General features: G+C 39.8%; 1 long non-coding RNA gene across 17 annotated transcripts in view; it reads left to right on the top strand.

Annotated features, from left to right (window-relative positions):
• Positions 1-24491, top strand: part of LOC130155336 (uncharacterized) — a 114926-nt gene that overhangs the window by 4995 nt on the left and 85440 nt on the right. The window lies entirely within an intron of this gene.

Below are 24491 nucleotides of genomic sequence, written 5' to 3'. Positions count from 1 at the left end.
TCATTGCACTAGAGGAAATGCTACTATAACTGTTTGTGTGCGACATCTATTAGCTGTGTTACTGTCTTGGAGCTGAAGTGATGGACTGAATTGTGACTTCAGAGGATCATAATATAGGAACAGCCACCTGCTTTGCCACATGCTGAGAGAAAGCCAAGTTGGAGAGATATTTATTTGGAATTGCTATTTTACTGTGTCCCTAGTATAAATTAAACTCACAGTATCAAAGAATAAACTAGGACAACTAGGATATGGCAACAAAGCTTCAGTAACTTTTAATAACAGGGACCACAGTAATGAGTAGGAAACCTGGAAACAGGAGGTCTTAACAATTCAGGTATATTCCATTGATTTTTGTTCTGGGAAATGAAGAGGAAGACTGAAAGGTAGTGGTGGTGTACCTGGGGGGGAGGTCTGAACTGGTTGCTGGTCTTCTATGGGCTGGAGAAGACTGGAGCTGGAGATCCCTGCCATAGAAGAGACAGAGGCTTCTGTGGCAGCTTCCTTTCTGCTAAAACAGAGACACAGCCTCATTTAATCTTTGAGAAAATGCATCTTTTTCAGTTTCCAGATTTTAAAGTTGTAGAGCTCTTGAAGTTAATGAAGATCTTGGCCCTTTTATTCAAGTTTTTTATTTCTGTAATGGAGTAAGGAAGAATGAAAAGGAAAGGCAGGGATCTTTGTTTCTTGTTGGTGCTGATGTAGTCTTGGAACAGGCTGGATTGAGGTGGGATTCTTGAAGCATGGGACTAGTTCATATTGCTATCTCCCCAAACCCAGGGAGAGCTAGCCTGGGGCAAAGAACATGTATGAGCTTTGGCTCTTCTTTAGAAATAGACTCCCCTAGCTCAGTGAGGAGATGCAATATGAATGTATAGCCATAGATGAATATTTTAAAAACTGCATTCCAAGACTGGAAGATTTAAAAAAATAATGTTTCCACATCTTTCCCTCCATCCACCTTAAGTAGGAAGTAAACAAATCCAGAACATATTTTTGGAATTAGTTTCAATATGGTTTTTGCTGCTTCGTATTCTGAGTCACACCTTCATGAAAAGGTACTGTCATGGCATTCTAAGAGACTCTAGTGGCTTATCTTATTTAATGCTGCTCCATCAAGTTTGCCATGTGAACATAATCTTGTAAATGAAGGAGCCAAGGCAAAGATGATCAGTGTCAGACTTTGACATACATTACATGCTTTTCTGATCTTCTTTCCTCCATGGAGATCAAAGGCTGGAATATACTGCCAGATTAGCAAGGACCATCTACATTTTATTCATTCATTTATTTACAGAGATCAGAAGAAAATGAAAGGTTGCTTAAAAAAATGGCTATAAAAGTAATTGAGTATACTTTTTTTGGTTAGTGTGTGGAGTTTGAGTACCCCATGATGAAATGCTAATGCAGGAATCCCAAGATAAGAGTAATGTCCAACACAAAGCTATTTTATCTGTGTATCAAAACATTTCTTTGCTGTGTGCAAGAGAGTGCTGCAATGAGAAACTGCAAGAATTGCACAGCAAGATGAAATCTGTAGTCCTCAATGCTTTAGTATTTGCTGGCTCAATTTCATTTTCATCAGGGACATGAATGCTGCTTTTGCCAGGATGTTGCCCAGTTACATTTTATTCATGTCAGATTGGGACTTGCATAATGAACTCTCACCTCATGCTACTGTGTGTGTTTGTAGTCCAGTTTGTTTCTCTGGGAACAAGAAACACAACTGGTCAGTCTGACCTGTGATCTGGTGACCAGATTTGATGAGGGAAAGTGTGGATAAGAGTGACGGTGAGACCCATGGGATGCCCAAAAGATCACCTACAAAGGTCAGTCCAGCCATCATCCTGTAACCTGATGTTACAGCTGCCTACTTGCTATAGGATCTGGAAGTTTCTTTGGGGCACTCTCTGACATATTGGAAAGGAATTTACTTAAAATACTTGGTTATATCTACAATAGTAAATACCATGAATTTCTTGTAATTATATACATAAGAAAATTGCATATATGTTGCATGTGTAATAGCAAGAAAAACTTCTTACCAGTAAAGCTCAGAGGTTTTATTAGCTGTTTCTGTAACAGAACAGAACTGGTGACTTGGGTTAGCTTTCTCTTGTTTTATTTCCTAGGATAAATTTAATCCATGCTAAGAAATTATTTTAGGATCACTTTCTTTGGAAACCTTTTAAATTAAGGTAAGGCCTTAGAGATGCATCAAAACTGAAGACTGAGAATAGTACAGCTTATCATGAAATGAGATAAATTCATAATAATACACTCAATTTATACAACGTCAGAGATGTTCAAACTCTGTACAGACATTAACTCATTAAATGGGACAATGATTACAACCTGCCACAGCTTTGATTGACAGAACTTGAAGCCACACTCAGTTTAATTCTAAATAGACTAGAAATTCAACTTCCTTAATCTGTGGAAAAGGGGTTTTTTTGTGTGTATATATGTGTGTGACACAAACCCCACATAATTGTGTGTGAGAAATATTACTAATGGTTAGTAGATTATGAAAGGGAAAGCTTTAAAAATGAGATCCATAGCTGTTTATTTCCACATCCACACATAACTGTCGGAGGGTCACAACATAAAAAGCAAGGAAGTCTCTCTCTGCTCACTTTCTATGACTGGACCAGAGGAAGAAGGCAAAGCATCATGTTCCTGAACCATCCAGAGCTGATTTTGGAGGGAGAAGCTGATTCTGTAGTTTGCTTTTTAAGTTCAAGTGGTTGAAAATTCTGAAAGTCAAGTCTAAGATGTGATCCCAGGACATGTTTTACAAAAAGGCATGAGTGGGAGGAAGTCTTGGATGACTCAGCAAGTTGCCCATGGGCCAGCAGTGTGCCCTGGTGGCCAAGAAAGCCAATGGGTTTCTGGGGTGCATTAGGAGAAGCGTGGCCAGCAGGTCAAGGGAGGTGATCCTCCCCCTCTCCTCTGCCCTGGTAAGGCTGCATCTGGAGCGCTGGGTCCATTTCTGGGCTCCCCAGTTCAAGAGAGACAGGGAGCTGCTGGAGAGGGTCCAATGGAGGGCTGTGAAGATGATTAGGGCATCAGAGCATCTCTCATGAGAAAAGGCTGAGGGAGCTGGGCCTGTTTAGCCTGGAGAATAGAAGACCAATAGGGGATCTTACCCGTGCCTACAAATATCTTAAGGCAAGTGTTAAAACAACGGGGCCAGGCTCTTTTCAGTGGTGCCCATTGGCAGGACAAGGGGCAATGGGCACAAACTGCCACACAAGAAATTCTTCTGAATATGAGGAAGAACTTCTTTACCTTGAGGGTGACAGAGGACTGGAACAGGCTGCCCAGAAGGGTCACGGAGCTTCCTTCTCTAGAGCCATTCAAAACCCATCTTGATGAAATCTTGTGCAACCTGATCTAGGAGAACCTGCTTTAGCAGGGGGTTGTATGAGATGATCTCCAGAGGTCCCTTCCAACCCTGATCGTTCTATGATTCTGTGAATTAATTGTGTGCGTTTGCAGGAGAGAGATCTCCATCTGAGCTAGTCTCCCCAGACTCACTGATAGTCAATAAAATAATGGCTACTCTGGCTTAGCTTCATCTGGCCTCTTAGAAACATCTGTGGATTTTGTGGGTTTGTTGGGGTTTTTTGTTTTGTTGGGGGTTTGGGGCTTTTTTTTCAGAGCTGCGTCTTAGGAGATTCATTTGCCTATTAACTATAAATGGATCTTGAAAATGCTTAAACAAATGTCTACCGATCAGCCTCTGGTGTTGGGTGACATTAAGCCCACTTCTGTTTACCAGAATTTTGAAGGTTATTCCCTACTTCCAATGAGACCTTAACATGAGGTACACTAAACAAAACCGACCTATCTTTCACTGGCTTTTGTGACTGTTCAGTGGAAATCCCAATAAGCCTTCTTTTCCATATTGTTTATAAACCTAACTCTATTGCCAACACAGAACAGCATCTTCTCCCCTGCTGAAAAGTAATGTGGTGTTTGAAAATACTAAGAAAAGCAGTGTGCCATTTCTCCTAGCACCAGTGCTATTGCCAAATGATGCCAAATGTCCTGTTAGCCACAAACTGCCCTTACCTGCCCTAGCAGCTGTAGTGTAAGATCTGGAAGCTGTAGTGATGAACCCTCTTGGGTGCTGAGGTCTGTTGAGTGACTTGGGGCAAGTTGTCCTCTTGATTTGTCTGAGAGAGCAGAACATATCCTGGTGGTGACTGTTGCAAAGCAGGTTCGGGGGAAGGTGGCTAAGAGGAGGTGAAAGACATGGCTGAAAAATAGGGGTGCTTGGGCTGGGGGTTAAAGGGCATGGGAAGAGGGAGGAAAACTCAACATTAGTCAAACTGAAAGGCTGACGTGCCTCAGGCAAGAAATCAACAGTGACTAGAAACAGGGCTGCTTCTCATAGCAAACCTGCTGCCTGCTTTCTCCAGCTGTATGATCTTCACAGCTACTGGCCTCTCGTGTATTGTGAAAAACTCAATGGAAAGGTGTGTCCACTGTCTCTTGAACCCCACTATCTCTACTACTGCAGTCATCCTGTGAACAACTTCTTAATGGCTGACAAGTTGCTGGTTATTCAGAAACTGAGTTGAGAAAATCTCTAAATAACCCTCTAATACAAATAAATTACAATTATTGACTTTTAAGGATATTGACAACACAGTTTGACCCCAAATGGCCAGAAGACATAGCAATCTGTCTTTGTCTTATCAGTTGGGGTTTTTTCTTGTCCTTTTACTTTCCAGCCTTTTATCTTCAGTTGAGAAATCTCAGGAATATTTGATTTTTAAAAAGACTTGAATATTCATGTGGAGAGTTGCCTCTTCATCCTTCTTCAGTATGTTAGGCAATTTGAAAAGCATTGAAAAGTAAAATAGTCCTAAAAAGACTATTAGCACACCGTCTCACCGGAAGCTTCCTACTGTATTTTGTTGACACGCAAAATGCCAAAAAAGCATATTTGTTGGCAAAGACAAGCACTACCACATGCTTTTGGAAACAAAGCTTTCTTATCAATCTGCACATGATAATTTCACAACTGGAGGGCAGCATCTCTTGTGTGTCAGTTCTGGTTAGTGTGGATACAGCCATAAAACAGGATTTTTGTTGTGCCTGATGAACAGTGGATATGACAGTGTTGTTTGGAGGAGCCAGGAAAAAACAGTCTTTTTGTCTGTTCAAGGTATACCACTAAAAGTATGTTTTTCTGGGTGTGCATTGTGATCCCTGGGGATTATGGCATGAGAAACAGGAAAATGATAAAAGCCAAACAGTTACTGATACTCTTTCTACTTAAGAGAGCAGATGTGTATTTCGGCAACATCCAAGAAAATAAATATGCCCGAAACAAATAAAATAGCTTTTTTCACTTTCCTGGTCAACTTAATCAGGGAGAACAGGACCCATCTACATGCTCATCTTGTCTGGAAACTGCCTTTCATTGGCTTTTGCCTGCTTGGAGGATAAACTCCTTTAACTGCCTTTGTTTCCTGAGTTGCTTTCAGCAGTTGATAAGAATTTCCCTAATCTCCTGCTTTAAAAGCACTCAACACTGCCCATAAGCAATCTGATCCCTCTGAAGTTTCCTCTTCTCATGTGCACCTCATATCTCAGCATCAGTGAAGGGAAAAGAGTTATCTGCATTATTTCCATACAGATGACTTTAACTGAAACTTTTGGCTATAGGGCACAACAGCTCAGATACCACAAGATGCATCCAATTTCCTGGGCTTGTTTTGCTTTGAAGAAATAGCAGCTTTGTGATCATTTTAATCCTCAGAATTATTTGTTCCTCCCAGCTGCAGGAGAATGTGGCAGTGGGTAATATGAAGTCAGGTTCCCCTTGCCACCATAAATTGTTGATGATCACTGCTATGGAGGAAGGATTGTTCCCTCATATTTACAGCAGGCATGGGAAAGATGGTGGAGAAAGGTAATCTATACTTTTTCATTGTCTCCCCATTTCTGCTGACAATCCAGAGTGTTACTTTTGGCAGGTCCCATGCAGACTCTGTTCTGAAGCTCACTCCCAGCACAGCAGAGCTACTGACTACAGCTCTCCTGGCATCCTTTCACCTTGCCCAGAAATGCCCTGAATGGCACTGCAAAGATTGGAAGGTGTTACTTCTGGATTGGCCCTTGCTAGAAGTGGGGGAAAAAAGTAACAAAGGTGAGCAAAGGAAGTCTCAAATACATAGGCAGCACTAGAGTCTCCTCCACATACCCAATCTGAAACCTTCCAGCTCAGTTAAGAGGAGTAAAATCATAGTGTGTTTTGGTGCCTATCTAGTCTGTGGTTTTCTTGCCCATTGGGTGAAACGCACAGTAAAGTTGTTCTTTTTCTGTCCCTTTTAGATGTTACTCACTCTTGAAAATTTGCTGTGTAGCTGTTTGCTTCGATAGACTGATACGTGTTTTGAATACCTGGTCTCCACAGTGGGGTTTTGTAATGTGGAAAGCTGACCCTCAAGTTTTTGGAGAGGCCAACCTTCTGTGTGCATATATCCATTAATAGTTCATTTGATCTGTCTGTGTTCCTTCATCAGGTGTTTAACTGCTGGCTGTTGATCTGTGGTCATTCATAGTTGAAATTGAAATAAAAAACAAACAAAACAACAACAAAAAACGCAAAAGAGAAAGAGCAAGTAAGGGAGAAGAAAGAATGTGCTTAACATGCTGGTAGTTTGTGCTGCTTCAGGGTTTCCACACCATTTGACCTAGCTGTAGGGAACGGAGATGATTCAATGGACTAAATATATTTACAAAAGGCTGTCCTCGCATTTCAGGCTTCTTTACAATAATATTAGATATTAAAACATCAAAGCCAAAATACAGCGAGAAGAGAGTTCTCCCTCCCTCCACCCGTTTGCAGCCTCTCTCCTAAGCTACCCTGACCTCTTCAGGTGGCTTTCTGCAGCCACTTTGAGCCTGCAGAATAAAACAAAACGTATTCCCGCTTCAACGAGGGTTAGCTTTTGAATATGTATGTGTAAATGTATATGTGCCTCTCTGGGGCACAGCAGCAAAACACAACCTTGAGTGTTTGTTTGCCAGTGATGTCTGCGTGCTGAGAACTGAAAGGTCCCACTGCATTCAATAAAATACATGTTTTGGGCTGAGGGCATCATTAGCAGCTTGGTATTGCTCGTGGCTGGGAGTGGAGCTGTTCGCTGCCATACGGCGTGTCAGTGGGGATCATGCTAATGATCTGGAACGGCAGGGCACGCTGGGCACTTGGAGGGATGTCATGCGTTTTGGGCAAGGCTTTGGGGAAGAGTTGCTTAAAATGGAAACACCACTGCAGCAGCACTACTTGAATTTTAATAAAAACATATAAGTTTCAGAAATCTGTTTTATTGATACTTACTTGCTTTTCAGTGTACAATATTGTGATTTGTGTATGAAATGTATACTTTTCTTGTAGTAGCAAATATGTAAAAGCATCTTAAAATCCTACATTTTCTCAATATTTTAACTTTGATGGAAAATGTCTCATACTGTTCATTTACGTAAATTTTATATGAACTGGATTTCTTTGCTTCCAGCAGTCTAGGGTGGATGATGGATAAAGCAAGTATGGATTTCAGTGTGGCTGTTGCCTGTCATTCCAGGTTCCTATGAGAAGCCCCAAAGGTCAAAGCTAATATTTCCCTGTGTCTTCAGATGTGTAGTATTCTCTAGAAAGTTACCTGATATACTAAAAATGGAGATGGGGAAAGAGAAACAGTGCCAGGGAAAAGTCTGTTGATTTTTTTTCTTTTTTTCCCCCCAGTAAAACTGGTACTTTCCAATTAAAAAATATCCAAAGCAATTCCACTTTTAACGTACTCCTAACTTTTTTGTTTGTTTTGGTTTTCCCTACTCACTAATGGGAAGAGAGCAGAACCAGAGAGAAACTTCTTCATTCATCATTTCGTGATTTCTCGCTTATGGAAAGAAAATTTTGAATGCATACTCATGAGCGCACACACACGCTAACAAATCCACATGCACAAAATTGGCACATTTCGGGAGTTTATTTTTAATTTTTTAATCATTTTTTTAAAATCATCTCGACCGTCAGCAGCAAATAGCAGCTTCTGACTAGCTCTGTGCAACTGATCAAATTTGTACCTGTCCATTGCAAGCTGGACCGTGAATCACCTGTGGGGCAAGTGAAAGGCTCCAACCTTTCAGCCAGGCCAGAAACAATCAAGTCCAGATATTTCTGCCCTGTTCTCTCCATAATGTGAAAAGGTGAATGGGAAAATAATGAAACAAGTGCCAGTTTCCCCTAAGCTGTGTCAGCCTGGTTTGAATCCGAAGCCAAATTTTGTATCAGAGCTAGCTTCTAAGGTAATGCAAATCCAAATAGCTTTAATGAGTTCAGTTTACAATCTGGTCTTCAGTTATTATTTAATCTGGAGAAGCCAGCTTGTCTTTGCTAATTACACACTACAAATACCTTGCCATACTTTGTTCATTAAAGCAAAGAAAGAAGTTCAATACATATAGGTTAATGACTTTTGGATCTGTTCAAAAGCTTGTCCTACAAATGCTTTGAGGTCAATGGGAGGTTTCTCTGTGCAGTCAAATTGCTGGAGGTTGGACTTTGTCAAGTAATAAGAAGGAAGAGTAATTAACAGATTATCTAAACTAGCAAAGCAGGGACAGGTTCTGAATCTATCCTTCTCTATCAGATCAGGAGTGATTTGGCAAGGGCTGGAGACATCAGAAACTGGTTCTGCTTTGTCATCCTCTGCTGATGCTTTGCCACATCAGACCTGCAGAGCAACAGGCTTGTAAACAAATATGTTTACATTGCCACCTTGCAAAACAAAATGCTACTGGCTTCAATTTAGATGCCATTAAATCTTCAGCTGGAGACTGCTGTGTGACATTTTTGATTTTGCATGCATAACATAGTGTAACTCCACAACAATGTCTGCTCTCCCTATCGTTCCTGAGCAAAATAGCTCTCTTAGCTATGTGGGTGTTGATGACAGATGTTTCAGATCAATCACTGGAAAGAGATAACAGGAGTGTCTTGGATCATTACAGGACATGAATCTTTAAAAGTAATTATAGGTGGTAACAACCACCATGACAATTGAGTCCCTCCAGCCTGCGTTTCACCGGAGAAAACAGCTATGTGTGATATTTCCCTGTAGGAAAGTGCTGCTGACTGCCAGATCCTGCTGGTTTTTGATGTGAAGTCACATTGTGCATGCTAAAAAGGAGAAATGTTCTTAGCACAAGTTTCTTGTTAGCATAGCAGATCTAATTGGAATCTAAGGAAGCTGGCAAAGCAATTGGATGCTAATTTTCTCCTTTTTGCATAATTGAAAAAGAAATGTTCTTCTCTTTGTGTGCTATGCTATTGAACTGTCATACTTGGCATGTCATACATCCATGATGTATTTTATATAATCTTTCTTAACAGGAATATAATCTATACTTATTCTTTGAGAGCTAAATTCCTGTTGGTCTCTGTTGGATCTGAATATAGACAGATTAAACAATAAGGAAAGACTTTAGGATTTGGCCTTTTCAATATAGAAAGATAATACTGAATCTAAATGGCTCTTCAGAATTTGAACTCAGAAATTGTTCTACTTCAGTTTGATCACTTCAATTTGATTGAAACACTGTAGCATCTAGTTTGTCTACCTCACTAGAAACCATTTATAAATTCTGGTTTGAAAATGAAGATATCCTGGTGTGCCGCAGTGTAGGTAGAAGCTATGCCTGGAGTCATCTGCTCTGTATCCTTCTTCTCTCATAAGCTTCAACTTCAAGCAGAAGCACCTTAGGGTAATGAGTTTACTCTAAGAGATCCATTGCTCCAGCATCTCTGTAGTGGGGTTACACTAAAGTGAACATGCTCAAATATAGAAGAAGCCAAGAACTGATGCTACCTTTCAAGATCACTGAGGCTAGCGTGGGACAGGGAAGCTACAGAGATATGTAGGAGGTTTGGACAGTAAAGAGAAACATGGTATTGCAATGGGAGTATATGTCTTAGCTGTGAGACTTGCTGGCAAGGGGTAGTGCCCATAACAGTCTCCAAGCCAGAAGTTTTAGCAGAAGCCAGGACAAAGGTAATGAGCATTACTTTCACTTAGACCATGGGTGCACACGACTTGGAACTGAAACTGCAGCAGCTGATTTAGCATCTAGTAGCAAAGCTACCAATCCTTTTTGCAACAAGGGGGACTTTGCTGCATTTCATGATATTAATTTCAGCTTAGTTTGTCCAGCAGTTGAAGTAATTTTGGATTTCAGTCTTCCTGAGCCTGGAGGCATCCATGAAAGTTCAGCCCATCTTCTGTTCAAGGCATTTAGAAGAGTGTCACCTGGAACTATTGGGACAGATCGCTTTCTGTTTTGTTTACAAACCTGTCATAACTGCTTTCTGAGAAGTTTTGGGTTTGGTTTTTTTTGCACCTGTCTTCTTTTAATTTTAACCTGACCATATTTTCTTAGGTGTCTGATGAGAACATCATACGAGACTGAAAAAAATAGTTTTCATTAAGGTCCATGTTTATTAAATACACTTTCTGCTACTTTTTCACTAACAAGAATATTTCTGACAAACAGTGAAATTAGACTGGTTTGATATGGTCCAGTTTTGATAGAACCACTATGACAACAGGCTTTGTTATCTTCCAGTGCTTGCAAACAGAATGTGCAATACTTTGTCCCAATATCTTTCCATGTTCTCTCAAAGACAGCATGACCAGTTTGTAACTCTTTTACCTGAATAAATATTCAGTTGCCTTTAATCTTGTGAGATATCTGCCCTCCATGATTTGTCACACTAGTCACTGAAGATTCATTCAGTGAGTCCCCCAGATAGTTTAAGGTTATTTTTTGAAGACCTTGATGACGTGCATGAATGCAACTTAACTAAAGTGATCTTGAATTCTTCTTACCTGCTTCCTGTAAATATGGTGGGCAAACTAAGTTAGTCTCAGTTACTGTTAGTTAATATTCTCCTTCTCTTTTCCTCTACCTGAAGAGTACTTTAACTTTAGAATAACTTTTTGCCCTTTCAAGCAGTCTGCATGTTGTTGCAGCCCTTTTCTCCTGTAGCATGCCTAGCATCTGGAACAGCCTTGCTTTCATCTCTGCTTCATCAACTCTTTCTTCCTTTTTTTTTTTTTTTTCTTTTTTTTCCCAGCTTCCCTGGAAGGATGTTTATTATTTCTGTCTTTACTCTTTGCTTTATTTTCCTCTTCGTTTTATTATTGGACTTTTAAATAATCTCATTTAAAATTACAAAATACAATGGTTTTTTTTTTCCCTCATGACAGATACCAGAATAAAGCTGGACTGCCTGGTGAAAACTGTCGCTGGTGATCTCTCCCTTCTACTGACATAAAGCTTAATGTTAAACATAGAATATATCAGACAGATTTCACTGAAGGCATATTAGCCGTGTTAGTAAAGCTACCAGTCTTACCACATAACACAATCAGAATGGGAGAATGAACACAGTCTGGGGAGCCTTATGCCTCAGAGATGCAGAAATACGGGGGAAACTGTTGCTCTGCCTGGAAAAGAGACATTCCTGAGAGAAGAGGCAGGCACAATAACTGCATTTGAGTTGCAGGGAAAGGCATGCAGAACATGCTGTGAATCAGGGGAAATCATATACAACAATAAAGTATCCAAAGTCAGGGGCACAGATGAACTTGCATCTTTAAGAAAGCTGAGGTAATTTCAGTTTCTGTAAGATAGGGATAAACTGTAACTATGTTTTGTTTACAATGATTTGTTTACAATGGAGCATCTGCTGGCACGGGTTGCTTGAGGAAGGAAAATTCTGAACGAAATAGGGGAGATGTTCATGCAATGTAAATTGGCCTTGATCTACAGAGAGAATGGGATCTTTGGAGTGAGACAGAAGTCTTGAAGTGAAATCGCCCGCTGCAACAGGTGCCACAAGCGCAATACACACAATGTCTCTCATATTGTCCTCTTATATGCCCTATGGGCACAGAAATCAAGGTGCTCTCTTAGCTTTGTCAAAATAAACAGGATTTCTTCCTTATATTTTAGGGCCAGTTTTCAGCGTTTCCTACTTCCCTTTGGACTTGGATCCATGTCTCACAGTGAATCTAGTTTCAATTATCTACCTAGGTTAGATTAATTATACTTCAAGTATCAATGCCAAGCTTTTAATTTAAATTAGAAAAAGAGGAAAAAAGATATCTAGAGTAGAAGCTTTGCAGCAGGCTGCATGTTACAGGCTAAATTGCTAGGAGGCAGCTAGAAGGCTTCAGGAAATATCTCTGGGCCTAAATTACTCAATCCTGCTCATTCCCAGTAAATTCACACCATCAGGAGTCTGATAAGAGGCAGTTTAAGTGACTACTTAATGAAGTGCTTCAGCAAGTGACTAATAGGGAAATCTGCGTGCTGCGTTAGCTTGCACAGGCTGACATTTGGTGACACAGTATCTGCAGGCAAATGCACTGGTGTCAGGTCAGGGGAGGAGAGTCTGTGAACATTTCTGGAATGGTCTCTAAGCATTGACCTTATCCTGAATAAATGCTGTTGTTTAACATTAGCATTCAGGAGCAGCAGAAGTATCCGTGGTGCTCTCAGCATGCTGAGAAAGACAAAGACCCTTCCCTTGGTAATGTAGTATAAATTTTTGGGTACTAGACAAACCCACTGTGGATTTAGTACTAAATCACCTTGTCACAAACGGCGTTGTGTGTCAAGGTAACACTAAGTGCCAGGCTACTATAGACCTGTATGAAAGAACTGGTAATGAATAATTTGTAACCTCTCTTTTTTTTCTGCCTTACTGGAAAATCTCATAGCCTGACAAATGTCTCCAACAGGTATTATTATTTTAGTCATTTTATTCAGCCAATAACATCATCCAACAACTTTTGTTTGGAATCTAACACCACCCCTGGAAAAATGGTGTCATTTTTGCTCCCTGATTAGACTGAGGGGATTTTCAGGCAAAGTTTGTATGAATACTTGTGTTTGCCAGACTAATGTTTGTTTTCTGTTAGATCTTTCTGTAGCTTTAGCTTAAATGCTGCAAGAGGGTTTTTGCTTTACTAAACAACAAAAATTCCAGCCAGACAGCTAACCCACAGAAAAAGCCCACAGTCTTTCAATAATAATAATCTATGGTTGAATGAAAGTAATTTTAGGCATGTAAATATAGAGTGTAAAACAGGATTCCTTCATTGTTACATAGGCATATTTTAATGAAATGTGAATCAAACACGTATTAAGCAAGCCATGTTGTGTATTCTACAAGAAGGATTGTATTTCTGCCTGTTACAGAGCTGGCAAAACCAGTTTGTCTGCACGGGAAGTATTCCTTTCCCTATCTCCTGTGGTGTTAAGAAGCTGCTCTGATGTGACTTTCCAGGTGATATTTACAGCACAGGTATCACTAGGAGGGACAGAGCAAAACCAAGAACAACAATAGAAAAAAAGGCAGGAGGTAGAAGAGAAAGAAAGAAGACATAGGGATGAAAAACACCATCTGAAGAACAGGGAACTAAATCAGGAAACACTTGCTTCTGCATACTGGAACCCAAGCAGAAGGCAGACTTCAGTTTCATCACTTCGTGCATTGCTAGCTTTTGAAATATATGGGAATTTATTTTCCATGTATATGGGAATGTCTACACAGAGTAATCTGGAAGATTTCTTGCCACTTCTCCTACTTTAGACTATCTATGAAATCTAATGCTAGGTTTCTGCCTGGAAGTGGTGTATTATAAAATTTTTTTCAGGTGTCTTGGGGTTTTTTTTTACCTGATTTTTTCCCAACTCTGGATTACATCTACATCTGTGATAGGTGCCTGGTGTACTCTGTGGGATTACCATTATGTAAAACTCTGCTCATTGTGCTGTGGCTGTTGTTAACACTCAGTGAGAGACAAGAATTTTTAGTTCCTAGCAGCCGTAAATAGTTTAGCATTATGCGTTTGGGTTCAACACAGTCTTGCTTAAAGGACGATGGCCTTCTAATTTCCACACAACGCGGGGGCAGACAGAATGCAGAAAGAGCAGCAAAAGTTGGTTTGAGATCCCAGCCTCCAAAAATGTCAAGGTGTTGGTATTCCTATTCAGGTCCCTTTCTTTTCAACAGATGGACTGTCCTTGGAAGATAAGAAAAGATGAAGGTGGACATGTCCTTATATACAACTGTGTTGGTGGCTATTCAGTAGCCAGGTTGTAATGGCCAAACTGAAATAGATCCCTCAAAGCTGGTGATTCCTTTTTGACCAAAGAAATTAAATAGCAAGAAGGATGGTCTAAAACCAGTCTGATTCTGCCCTTGAAATACAAGAGATTTATTCCAAAACTCAGAAAGATACTTTACCAAAACTTTGTACCACATCTCTTCAGTCACAATATCCTTTCCTAGTTGCTCTTACAGTAGATACACGTCACCTCAGGGTGTATATAAAATAATGAGTTAGCCTGAAAGGAACAGTTTCCAAGAAAATACAGCAAGCTGATGATGGACAGCAAATCAAGCCTCTGTTGGCAGCAGCCCCCTGAGGTGTTCTGAGATCTAATTGTCCTACGGGTTGAGCTCTAAAGAAAACTTTCTAAGCTCTATGAGTAATTTCCTTCTCCTTAGACAACATCTTGCAAAACACTTTTTTGGAGTGTTAGGCCAAAGCTTGTAGGGCCACACTAGTCATAGATATACAACCTCGAGCCTGTTTACAGCTGTACTTGTGAGAGAAGTTTCTTGCACTTCACTAAATTAAGGTTTTCCTTTCACTGTTAGGGATTTCCTTTTTCTTTGCTGATTCCCCATGATACATAGGGAATAGAATCCATTAAAATAATCAGTTCCATGCAGTTTGACTCTAAAGCTCAGTGGATATTTTATTGTGTCATTCAACCAACATCAACTGAAGATCATTAATGACCTAATACAAAATGCAGGAAGCAGTGGGCAACAGAAGAGCAGTTCTCATCAACTTTCCCAGCCTCTGGCTCAGTCTGCGATGCTCACTCTTTAATTTGTTTCCTTGCTATCAGAGTGAATCTTCTCATTACTGTGTTCCTGGATGAGCTTTTGTAGAACCACATTGCTCAAAAACACCCCATCCTTTCCCTGACCCACCCCCCCCCCCAAAAAAAAAAAGAAGAAAAAAAAGAAAAAAAAAGAAAAAAAAGGGACCCAAATAAGCAAGGACAGCTGGTAGCACAGCTGACTGGATCAATGTCAGAGAAGAGCTCATTGTCCATTTAATTTTCCAGAAATTTGCAGATGCTGTGACCAGGAACAGATGCACTAAAGAATGGTTGAATCTGGAAGTAAAATGAGTCAGCAGCTCTGAAACAAGATGAAAAAAGTGTTACTCGAATTTGAGAGCATGTGTCTGATTAAGTTGTTGAGGGAACCTGAGTTCATTTAAGTTGATCACCAAGTTCCAAAGACTCCTGTTATGGTCTCTTTGAAAGAGAGAGAAGGATAGGAAAAAATATCGAGTGATATTGGAAAAGTAAATTAATCCTAATGCAATAACTTACTAGTATCATTGACTTTATAAACACATCAATGCTTCTTGCCCACACGACATCCTGAGTCTCTTGGTCACTGAGGCCGGGGCCTGATGGTTTTAATTGGTGTTTTCACTTCCAGCATCCTTGTGTCTTACAGAATAAAGCCTTGTTTGGCTAAAGAGGTGACAAATACAGACTGCTCCTAAATTCAGGAGAAAAGCATTCTGCTTTGACATCTGATTAGAAATAAGGGACAGAGGCAGAGGCACAAAATATATTAATGGTAAAATATAGGCTTTTCATAGCCCAAGACCATCTTGTTCCAGCCCCTCTGGGTTCAAGCCATATTCCAGGTCAATGTCTGGGTACCCCCTCCAGTGCTGGGCTTGAGTTAGACAGCCCTGAGTGTATTAATTTTGGTGGTTGAGTGTATTATTTTGGGATTAACATTGGGTAAGGGTACTTTTGTACATTAGAGCTTGCAAAACAGGCAGATCAAACACAGGATTAGAAATAACTGGTCACTGTAAGAAGCAGGGAGCTCCACAAAAGAATTTCAGGCATAAAGTCAGTCTAGCTTTGAATTATTCTGTAAAATGAATCTGAAAGCCCTAGGAGATCAATAGTGAAAGGCAGTCTCAGCTTACGTTTTTAGAATTATTTGAATGTATTTTGTTTCTTTTGTTGTCTTTATTTGTATGGCTGTTTTCTGAAAATAAAGTTAGAAATAAGGAGTCATTATGAGACAAAGAACAACATAATCCCTTTTGTTCTGATTTTTTTCCTAAATGTAATTTCAGCTACATAGTCCCATCTAAGGAAAATTTTGCTGTTGATGGTTAGTTCTTTCCAGCAAAGAATAACTGAATTTAAATAAAAACAATTTTGACTACTTTAGAATTTAAATTCCTGTTGTTAATGCCATGCCCAACACCTGTTTGGATGGAGTGTGTGACAACACACTGAACAGAAATGCAAGTGACTCTTGGGATTCATGCCTATTAATGGATTTAATTCCTTTTGGGTTTGCTGAGCAATTGCAATTTCCCAATTCTGTTAAGATCTAGCATAATCTTCAAACATTAAGATCACTGCCAATAGGGATGTGACTTGGCTTCAGTTTTGAAAGTTCTATTGGATTTTAAAAAATGCTATGAGTCTGTTTAGTATTTGTAATTATTTGTGCTCCTGTTTGTGCAGTTCTTTATGGAATTGTTTTACAATATCCTTGTGCTGTGTTTGGTTACAGTCAGAGCACTGTAGTTCATTGTAGCATCATATGTATGTGACAGCTTCTTGGATGTGCCCTGTTTTGTTCTACTTAATTGGGAGGTGGATAATTTACAGCCTCTGGGTCATCTGTGGCTTGTAATTTTGTTTCACAGACCCTGCGGTAGATGATAATTTTATTCTGGATGACACCAAGTTGCATATTAATGGAAGGTCTACCAAAGACGCTTGAGAGGCCTGTCTGGATGAGGAAAAATGTCCTTATCCTAATCCAATGTAGCATTCAAAGAAGTAATAATGGCAGGAAAACAAAAATTTTGTTTTGTGCATTGCTGTGTTTAGATGTGGATGAGGAATTTCCAAGTATAATCTCCATAGTAATTTAGACCAGCTCTCTTTCTGCTACGGTACTAGAAATCTGCCATTAAAGGACTTTTAAGATGTCCTTGAAGCTATTAGCTGGTACCATAATGATAAATGATAATGACTCTAATGGCTGTCAGGTTGTGTTGCCATAGCTGTGTCTCTGGGAGTGTTCCTCCTGTGGTTTAGGTCTGCTGTCATGGCTATCTGGTAAGGGAGCAATGTTTCTAGCATAAATGCCACTTGCTCTTCAAATTTGTCATGGCACATGGACTTCCTGCAGAGGTGCCCAAAGAGTCTATGGTAAGATTTGTCCCTGCCAGGATGAAAAAATAAAGAAATAATAATTAGCTCCTGAAATCAATACTGGGAGGGGAGGGCCACAAATACTGGTGTTTATCCCCATGAAAGGCATGTTTAGGAACAGCCAAATCCCAGTAGCATCACAAGGAACAACCAAATACTGCGACACTTCACCCTTCTTTCACATACCCCCAGGCTGGGCTGTGGCTGGAGAAATACCAGCTGTTCACTGAATCACTTGACCTCTCAGTTTTTGTCTATTTTCTTTCCCCTATCCCCAAACCCACACAGGGGAAGCTGCTGCCTCTGTGCAGCCGCCTGTGTGGGTTTCAGGTGACAGCAAACCAGTAGGAAAGAGATCTCAGGACTGACACATGGCATCTTCCCCCGCAGTGACCCAATGAGAAGGTACTTTTGGAGCAAGTATTACAACAAGGACTGGAAGACTTCAGTTCAGTCCTCGCTGCTCAGAGAAGGAATGGGTATTACCTTTTTCCCCAGCAATTTTTAATTATAGTAGAGTTGCAACTTCAACAGATGGTTTGGCTCATAGAAATTCTCCAAAGAAATTAAAACATCACAGGTTGTTGAAAGAGGTAACTATCACCAGCAGATGAGTATTAGGACAGACTTAATCAAATTTCTTTTCCTAGCACCCGTCAAAACCTTTGTTTTGCCTGTTGCAACAGTTCTAGAAATTTCTTAATCTCTGGCTTTACCCATTTTCCTGATCTGAAACCCTTGGAAAGATGGGCACCTCCTTTTCCCACACTGGTCCTGTTTTTTCCACAGCAGTGGTGCTGCATTCTTCATTTGTGGGTTTCAAAGCAGAGTGCTGTAACTATCTGTGTTCAGGGCCTGAAAACAGACAATTTAGTGCATCGCAAATCAGTTTCACACTCCATTTCATTAGCAGCACCCTTGGACTGCAAGTTATAAATAATTCCAACAATTCTAAACATCAAGAATGCTATGAATTATGAGCTTTTCATCAGAATAACATGTAGGATCAATAGAAACAGAAGGTGTCTAGATAAGCACATTTCATAATTACTGCTTGGATCTGCATAAATCAATTTACTAGCACACTTCTGGAAAAAAGTTCATTTTTTTAAGATGTATTAAAATAATGGTATCTTGATGGAAGGTTACATCCCATCTCCCTCTTAATAATACCTCTTAAGAAATTTAATTTCAGCTTCAAAAGGAGCTACATTAAATATCAATCCTGTATAAATGGATCTGACACATTTATGTTTCATTATTTTATTTTATTCCCTCCCCTCCCCCAAAGGAAATGAGCCAATCATTTTGTTACTCTTCAGTTCATCTTCCTTTTTCTTGTACAAAGCTATCTCCTTGAAATAATCAGGCCTCTCTGACAATCAGTTAATAAACAGACACTTAAATATTCTTTTCTTGCAGCTTAATAGGCAGGCAATGAAGTTGAAAGACATTGCATAGTGCACAGCATACTTGTTCCTTTTCTCAGATTAATCTCATAAACCCTCAAGCTCTCTAGTACTTTAGAGATTTATTTCAACTGTCTAATCCATCAGTTGAAAACAAGATATGAAAATTCAATAGTTTAGATGGAAACTTTCTTGTGTTGATAAGTTTGATCATTCTTTTTTGGGATAAGTCCCATTTGATTGGGCTCAAAATGGAGAAATATCGCTGTATCATTCTATATGGAAATGGCCAAGAGTAAGACTAGTTTTTCCAAGGAATTTTGATTTCTAGAAAGTTATTTTCCTTAGTCTGTTGTGTTAGGAGGTGGTAGCGTAAGACTGGAGAGGAACAAATAGTGCGTATTTGTTTAAGAAGTGGAAAATGATGATGCAGGCCTATTTGTCAGTTCTTTGTAGCCTTTCAATGTTTAAAATGCTTTTGTAGAAAGAGTAATTCAAGATGTCAAAATAGCTGAAAAATGAGATCAAATAAAATATGGGTTTCCCAAAGGTAGATCACACAAGACTAACTCAATAACTATATTTGATGAGGGAATTTCCCTTCTAGGAAAGACAGGTGTTCTTGTCTTTATAAAAGCATTTTATAAGTTCCAAAGAAGAAAAAAAAATAGAGAAGGACAAGAAAAGGGGAAGATTAAAAAAGAAATGCTGTGGTAGAGGAATAAGAAATTAAAAGATAATAAGCAGTGTTGAAAGGAGGTATGTGAAGCTTGAAAAAAGTAACTAATACAGTTCATAAAGGACACATTTTGGAATTGATTGTACCTAATATTTTCAATAATAACCTTGTATTAACACACTCCCACTTCTTAGGCCAATATGCTGATGAAATGAAGATAGAAAGTGTTGTTAACACAGATGGTCAGTTTATCGTACAGAAAGAATTTGAGGACTAGAGTCTTAATGTTGGGATGGAATCAAGAATACAAAATGTATTTAAAAATACATATAAAATTTATGTGTTTAGAAACTAAGAATGGGAAAAAAATTGGGTTTCTCAGATGGAAACACCACAAGGAACACACGAATACACTCAAGAGTCAAGTATAACTGTTAACCAAAATGGTGCTGCACATTAAAAAGTCAAAAATCCTAGGAGTTAGGTATCAATTCTGTTATATAGAGATTGCTATCTAGTCCAGGATGTAAAAGGAGTTCACAAAGTTTTCCTTTTTCACATGTGCAATATATATATATATATAAAAGCTCTTGGTTGGTTGTTTGTTTTTTTCTTCCTTCTTGCATTATGGGCTCAACAAATGAAATGAGCTGTGTCACTGCTGCTCTTTCACAGCTGAATTCGCCACCTGCTGACCCCTTGAAGGGAAAGGATGGTGTGAGGTTTTGGGTGTTGAACCAAACTTTACCTCCTTATATAATATACTTCACTGCTACAAGGGGAAAATCCTCAGAGGAGGAGGGAAAAGGTCTCAGCTGCCATGTTTTTTCCTCTGGCTATTGTGCCCTATTGGTTTTTGGTTTTGGCTTGGCAAACAGTTTACATGGCCCTTTTAAGCGTGCTAAGTGTTTCTCAGGATCAAGAAAGAAGCACAACCATAAAACAAATGTCAGGCAAAGTATTTTCATTCTGATAATAAGAACAGGAGTGAAAAAGTTGCAAAATATTAGACAACACTTGTTTTTTCATGGTCTTTCTCTCTTTTTTGCCTTTGTATGCCTATCTGTCTTTCTCCTACCTTGCACGTTAACTACTTAGATTAGGGAAATAAAAATCTTATTAAATGTCCTTACAGGTATCTGGCTATGGTTTATAGCTAATATTTGTACGTACATATAAACTAGCATTAAGAGTAGTAGTTCAGTCTATTATTCTTCAACTCATGCCTTTTGGCAACGTTTTGTCCTGAGTCTTTCTGACATCGCCTATGGCATTAAGAAACAATCAAGTTAAAATCGAGATTGGCAGGAAAAGCAATGTGATACTGCCTGTGTGGTTATTTGTTCAGTAGTATTGTACCAGTGAAGGCTGCCAAGCAATTGGATTACACCAATTTCCAGTCAACCAAGTTGAAGTACAGTTTGTTGCAAGGCCCCAGTTCAGCTATAACCTGTATGGTTTTTTGAAAGGCTTCTTGAGGAAACTGCAAGATAGAGATAGGAATAATTAAAATGTGCAGTTAAGTCACTTAGAAGTGTGCATAATGAGGTTGCTCCAAATCTTAAAAGATTATCTTTAAATTATCATTCAGAAACTTCCTTATCATGCAGTAACAGCCTCTTCTCCCTTACCACTTAGGAAGAGCTCTTGAAAAAATGCACCACTCTAGAGAATTACACACTCCTTTCAAATAAAGGAACAACCTGTGTATATATGTGTCCTCTGTGAATGTATCTTGGCATCCTTAAAATGCATATGTTTTCACATGACCTCTTTAAGACAGAAGGAACACATCCAAGGCATTGTTTACGAGGCCTGGGTTGTGTACTCGCAAAGCATGGGGCTACTGTGGTATAAGACCTATCCCATTCAGGTAGTCTATGGGATCTCTGTGCCTTTCTTTGCCACTCTGCACAGTCATGCTATGACAGATATTTCCTGCCACAAGCTACCTCAGTGGAATTGAGATCATCATACCCTCCCTATGGACACCAGCAGCTGTTCTTTCCTTTACACCCTTAAAGCACTTAATTTTTCATGCCTGAGCAAAACACGGCTGCTGCCTTTCTTTTTCTAGCCCATAGCACCTGTAAAATACTGCAGGCTGGGGAACATCATCTTCCAAGACCTGGATTTAAAGCACATTTGGTAGGAAGCTTTCCCTCACAAAGATACAGCCTGTCTCTGGGGTCCCCTTTATGTGATGTATGTTCACCTCAAGCTTCACCATTGTGACATATGTATATGGGTGCTTTAGCAAGACAAATTCCTTTGAAGCCCCTTTTGCAGGAGGACTGCTTGAAAGATGTCTCTGGTTGGGACAAAGCATGTCTACAAGGCTTCAACATGCATCTGCTATAGGACAGTCTTCTTGTTGTTATTGCCTCCATGCTGTAAACTCTTCTGAGCAGCAAGTAGACTAAGAACCACATGGTGCTTTGGGTACTGTCTTTGAAAGAGATGATCCAATCCCTGTGTGTGGTGAGCATTTGGGGGAAGAGGACTTGGGGGTAAATGATTTGGCGAATTTGGCAATGCAAACATACCTGAAGAATCGAGTCCAGAGGCACCAGATACTTTGGTGTCCTTAAAACACTGGTATAAAGATCTAAATATGTCTGACAGTCCCAGTCATCTAAGATCATAGGATCGGTTTGGAGAGCTAGTGTTTGTCTCACAAACGCAGGCTGCTGCTCAAACCACAGGATCCTTCTCTCTCTTAAAAGAGTCTCCTTTCATACAGAAATCATGTTTTTGTGGACCAGGTTTTATTCTTTTTTTCATTTGCAGTGGGCAGAAATGGACCCCTGTTTTACTCAGATTTAAGAGTGTAGAAAGGCCATTAATTTCCCCATGGACTGTAGTTCAGTGGTACAAGCAGTGAACCTGATTTTCAAAGGCTTCATCACTAGTATTGACTGCCTGCAAGCACTACTCAAAATCAGTGTTCTTTCATGCCATCTAGATCATAAAAAAGGCACTACAGAGAGAATTGTAACTTCTCTGCAGGTGTGGAAATGACAAAACTGGGCACTACTCTTCCTAAAAGGGACATTTTTCCCCATGGATTCAGCTCCCACCATGTTAGTCAATGGCCAATATGTTATAATGACATGTCCTGTGGAAACTATTAAGTCAGAGCAATCATACAGCAAAGAAATTAAACTCAATTCATGTCAGGCTTTGCTGATGTGTTTTGGGGTTTTTTTTTAGGGGAGGGATTTTTTTTTTTTTCATTTGAGCTCTGCAGAATACATGTTTTATTTCACTGGCATTCAGAGCAAATCAGCAAACATCATGATGCCTTGACAAGGGGAAGGAAATGGTGAAGATTCTAGTATGTATATTTAAGGGGATCATTTTCAAACAGAAGGGGGAGTTCATGAAACTTTACTCTGCTTCTCTCCTGTCACCTAGTATTTTACTCATTCCATGTGAAAAATGACCTTCTGAAATAGCTCCTGCTGATGACACTCATGAAAATCACACCAAATGGGTGCAGGGGGGAAGTAACTTGCAGCATAGCCAGGGAGGAATACATTTGGTTGAGGCTTATCAGCACCAGTGTATTTTCAAAATATTCTGGCTGAGCAGGTCTCAGCCTCCTGAAGATTTGAGAGATGGAAGAAAAACCTGAATTTTGACTCTCAGACATTCTGATACCAGAAATTGGGGGTAGGAGGAAAGGGAAGGAGGAAGGACAGACACAGGAAAATTAATAAAGTTGAATATAAAACTAGCAAGGTGGTGACTGTAGTACCCGGCATTAATGCACTGAACCCCAGAATCCTTAACCAGGAGAGAAATTCTGCAAGCCAGTCAATAAGTTCCTTCCCCAAAACCCTGTTTATGTCAGGCAAGCCCATCCATTTTTCATCAGCTACTGCAGGCATCTATTTGTCAGGAATGATTTAGTCTTACTGAAAGACATGCTGATGCAGGGGTCTCAGACTGTAACTATTGGCACACCAGGATATGCCAGAATACAAAACACTACAGCCAATGCTGATTTAACCTACTATCTTCTGTGGTGACAAATAAAAGAAATGCCTGGAGCTCTGTGATCCAGGGCACAAAACTGACAGCCAGGGAAGGCTGTTCAGGTACTGTGTGGGATGGCTGTCCCCAAAATGGTAGGGAGGCAGGCTGGATAAGTGTATGATGAGGTCTTGCTTGGAATTACAGCCCATCTGGTATCAGCTCCCTGAGTTCGGAGAGTACCTGTGGGAGTGACTTCTTTGAATCATTTTATGGTTCATTGACTCAGGAGAAAAGTGTGGCTCCTCACCACTCACCACTCACCACACAACAGGAGTGGTCTCTGTTGATTTGGACCCTGTGGTCCCTCACCTTGTTGGTGTCTCAAGTGTCAAGCAGAAGTAATATGTGTATTCCTGTGCATGTGCCTATGTATACATTTATGTGTACATATCTCTCTCCATATATGTGTGTGTATATGCATATACATGTGTGTTTATTTAGACTTCTGTGATAGACACTGTTGACTACTATGAATCTACCAACATCATTTTTAATGCAGTATTTTCTACAAGGTCTGTGTTGCTTTTAACGCTCTTCTGAATCACAAATGACTGGTTGAAGATGGCTTCAGTAAAACCTCTTCTTGAATATGCTGTGTCAAGTAGAGGCTAATAGCAATGATGTCTGCACATGGTATGCTCAGTGGACTTGAGTCTCAAGTACTGTTCCATAGATAACTTTGATTGCAATTCTGAGAGAATCTGGAGAATCTGAATCTCCCAGTTACCTGAATCTTAGCTTTGACTGGAACTGTGTTTATCAACAGTTTTATGAGGATGAGCCAGGCAGTTACTCTGCCATAGGACTGAGAGCAGAGGCTGCCCGAATAGTTTTATGGAAAAGGTACATCTATCCTGCATGCCTAGCTCATGTCTGAGCCAGAATTTGTGCTGATGGATCCCTCTTTTATTCAAAAGTTTTTCCCTTAAGTAGGGTTGTGGCACTGTCACGATCATTGTAGTCAGAGAAGCACTAATCTG

Source organism: Falco biarmicus, chromosome 9, assembly GCF_023638135.1.
Source record: "Falco biarmicus isolate bFalBia1 chromosome 9, bFalBia1.pri, whole genome shotgun sequence".
NCBI classification, from domain to species: Eukaryota; Metazoa; Chordata; class Aves; order Falconiformes; family Falconidae; genus Falco; species Falco biarmicus.
Note: the sequence above shows the minus strand (reverse complement) of the source record. Positions and strands in the feature narration are given on the sequence as shown.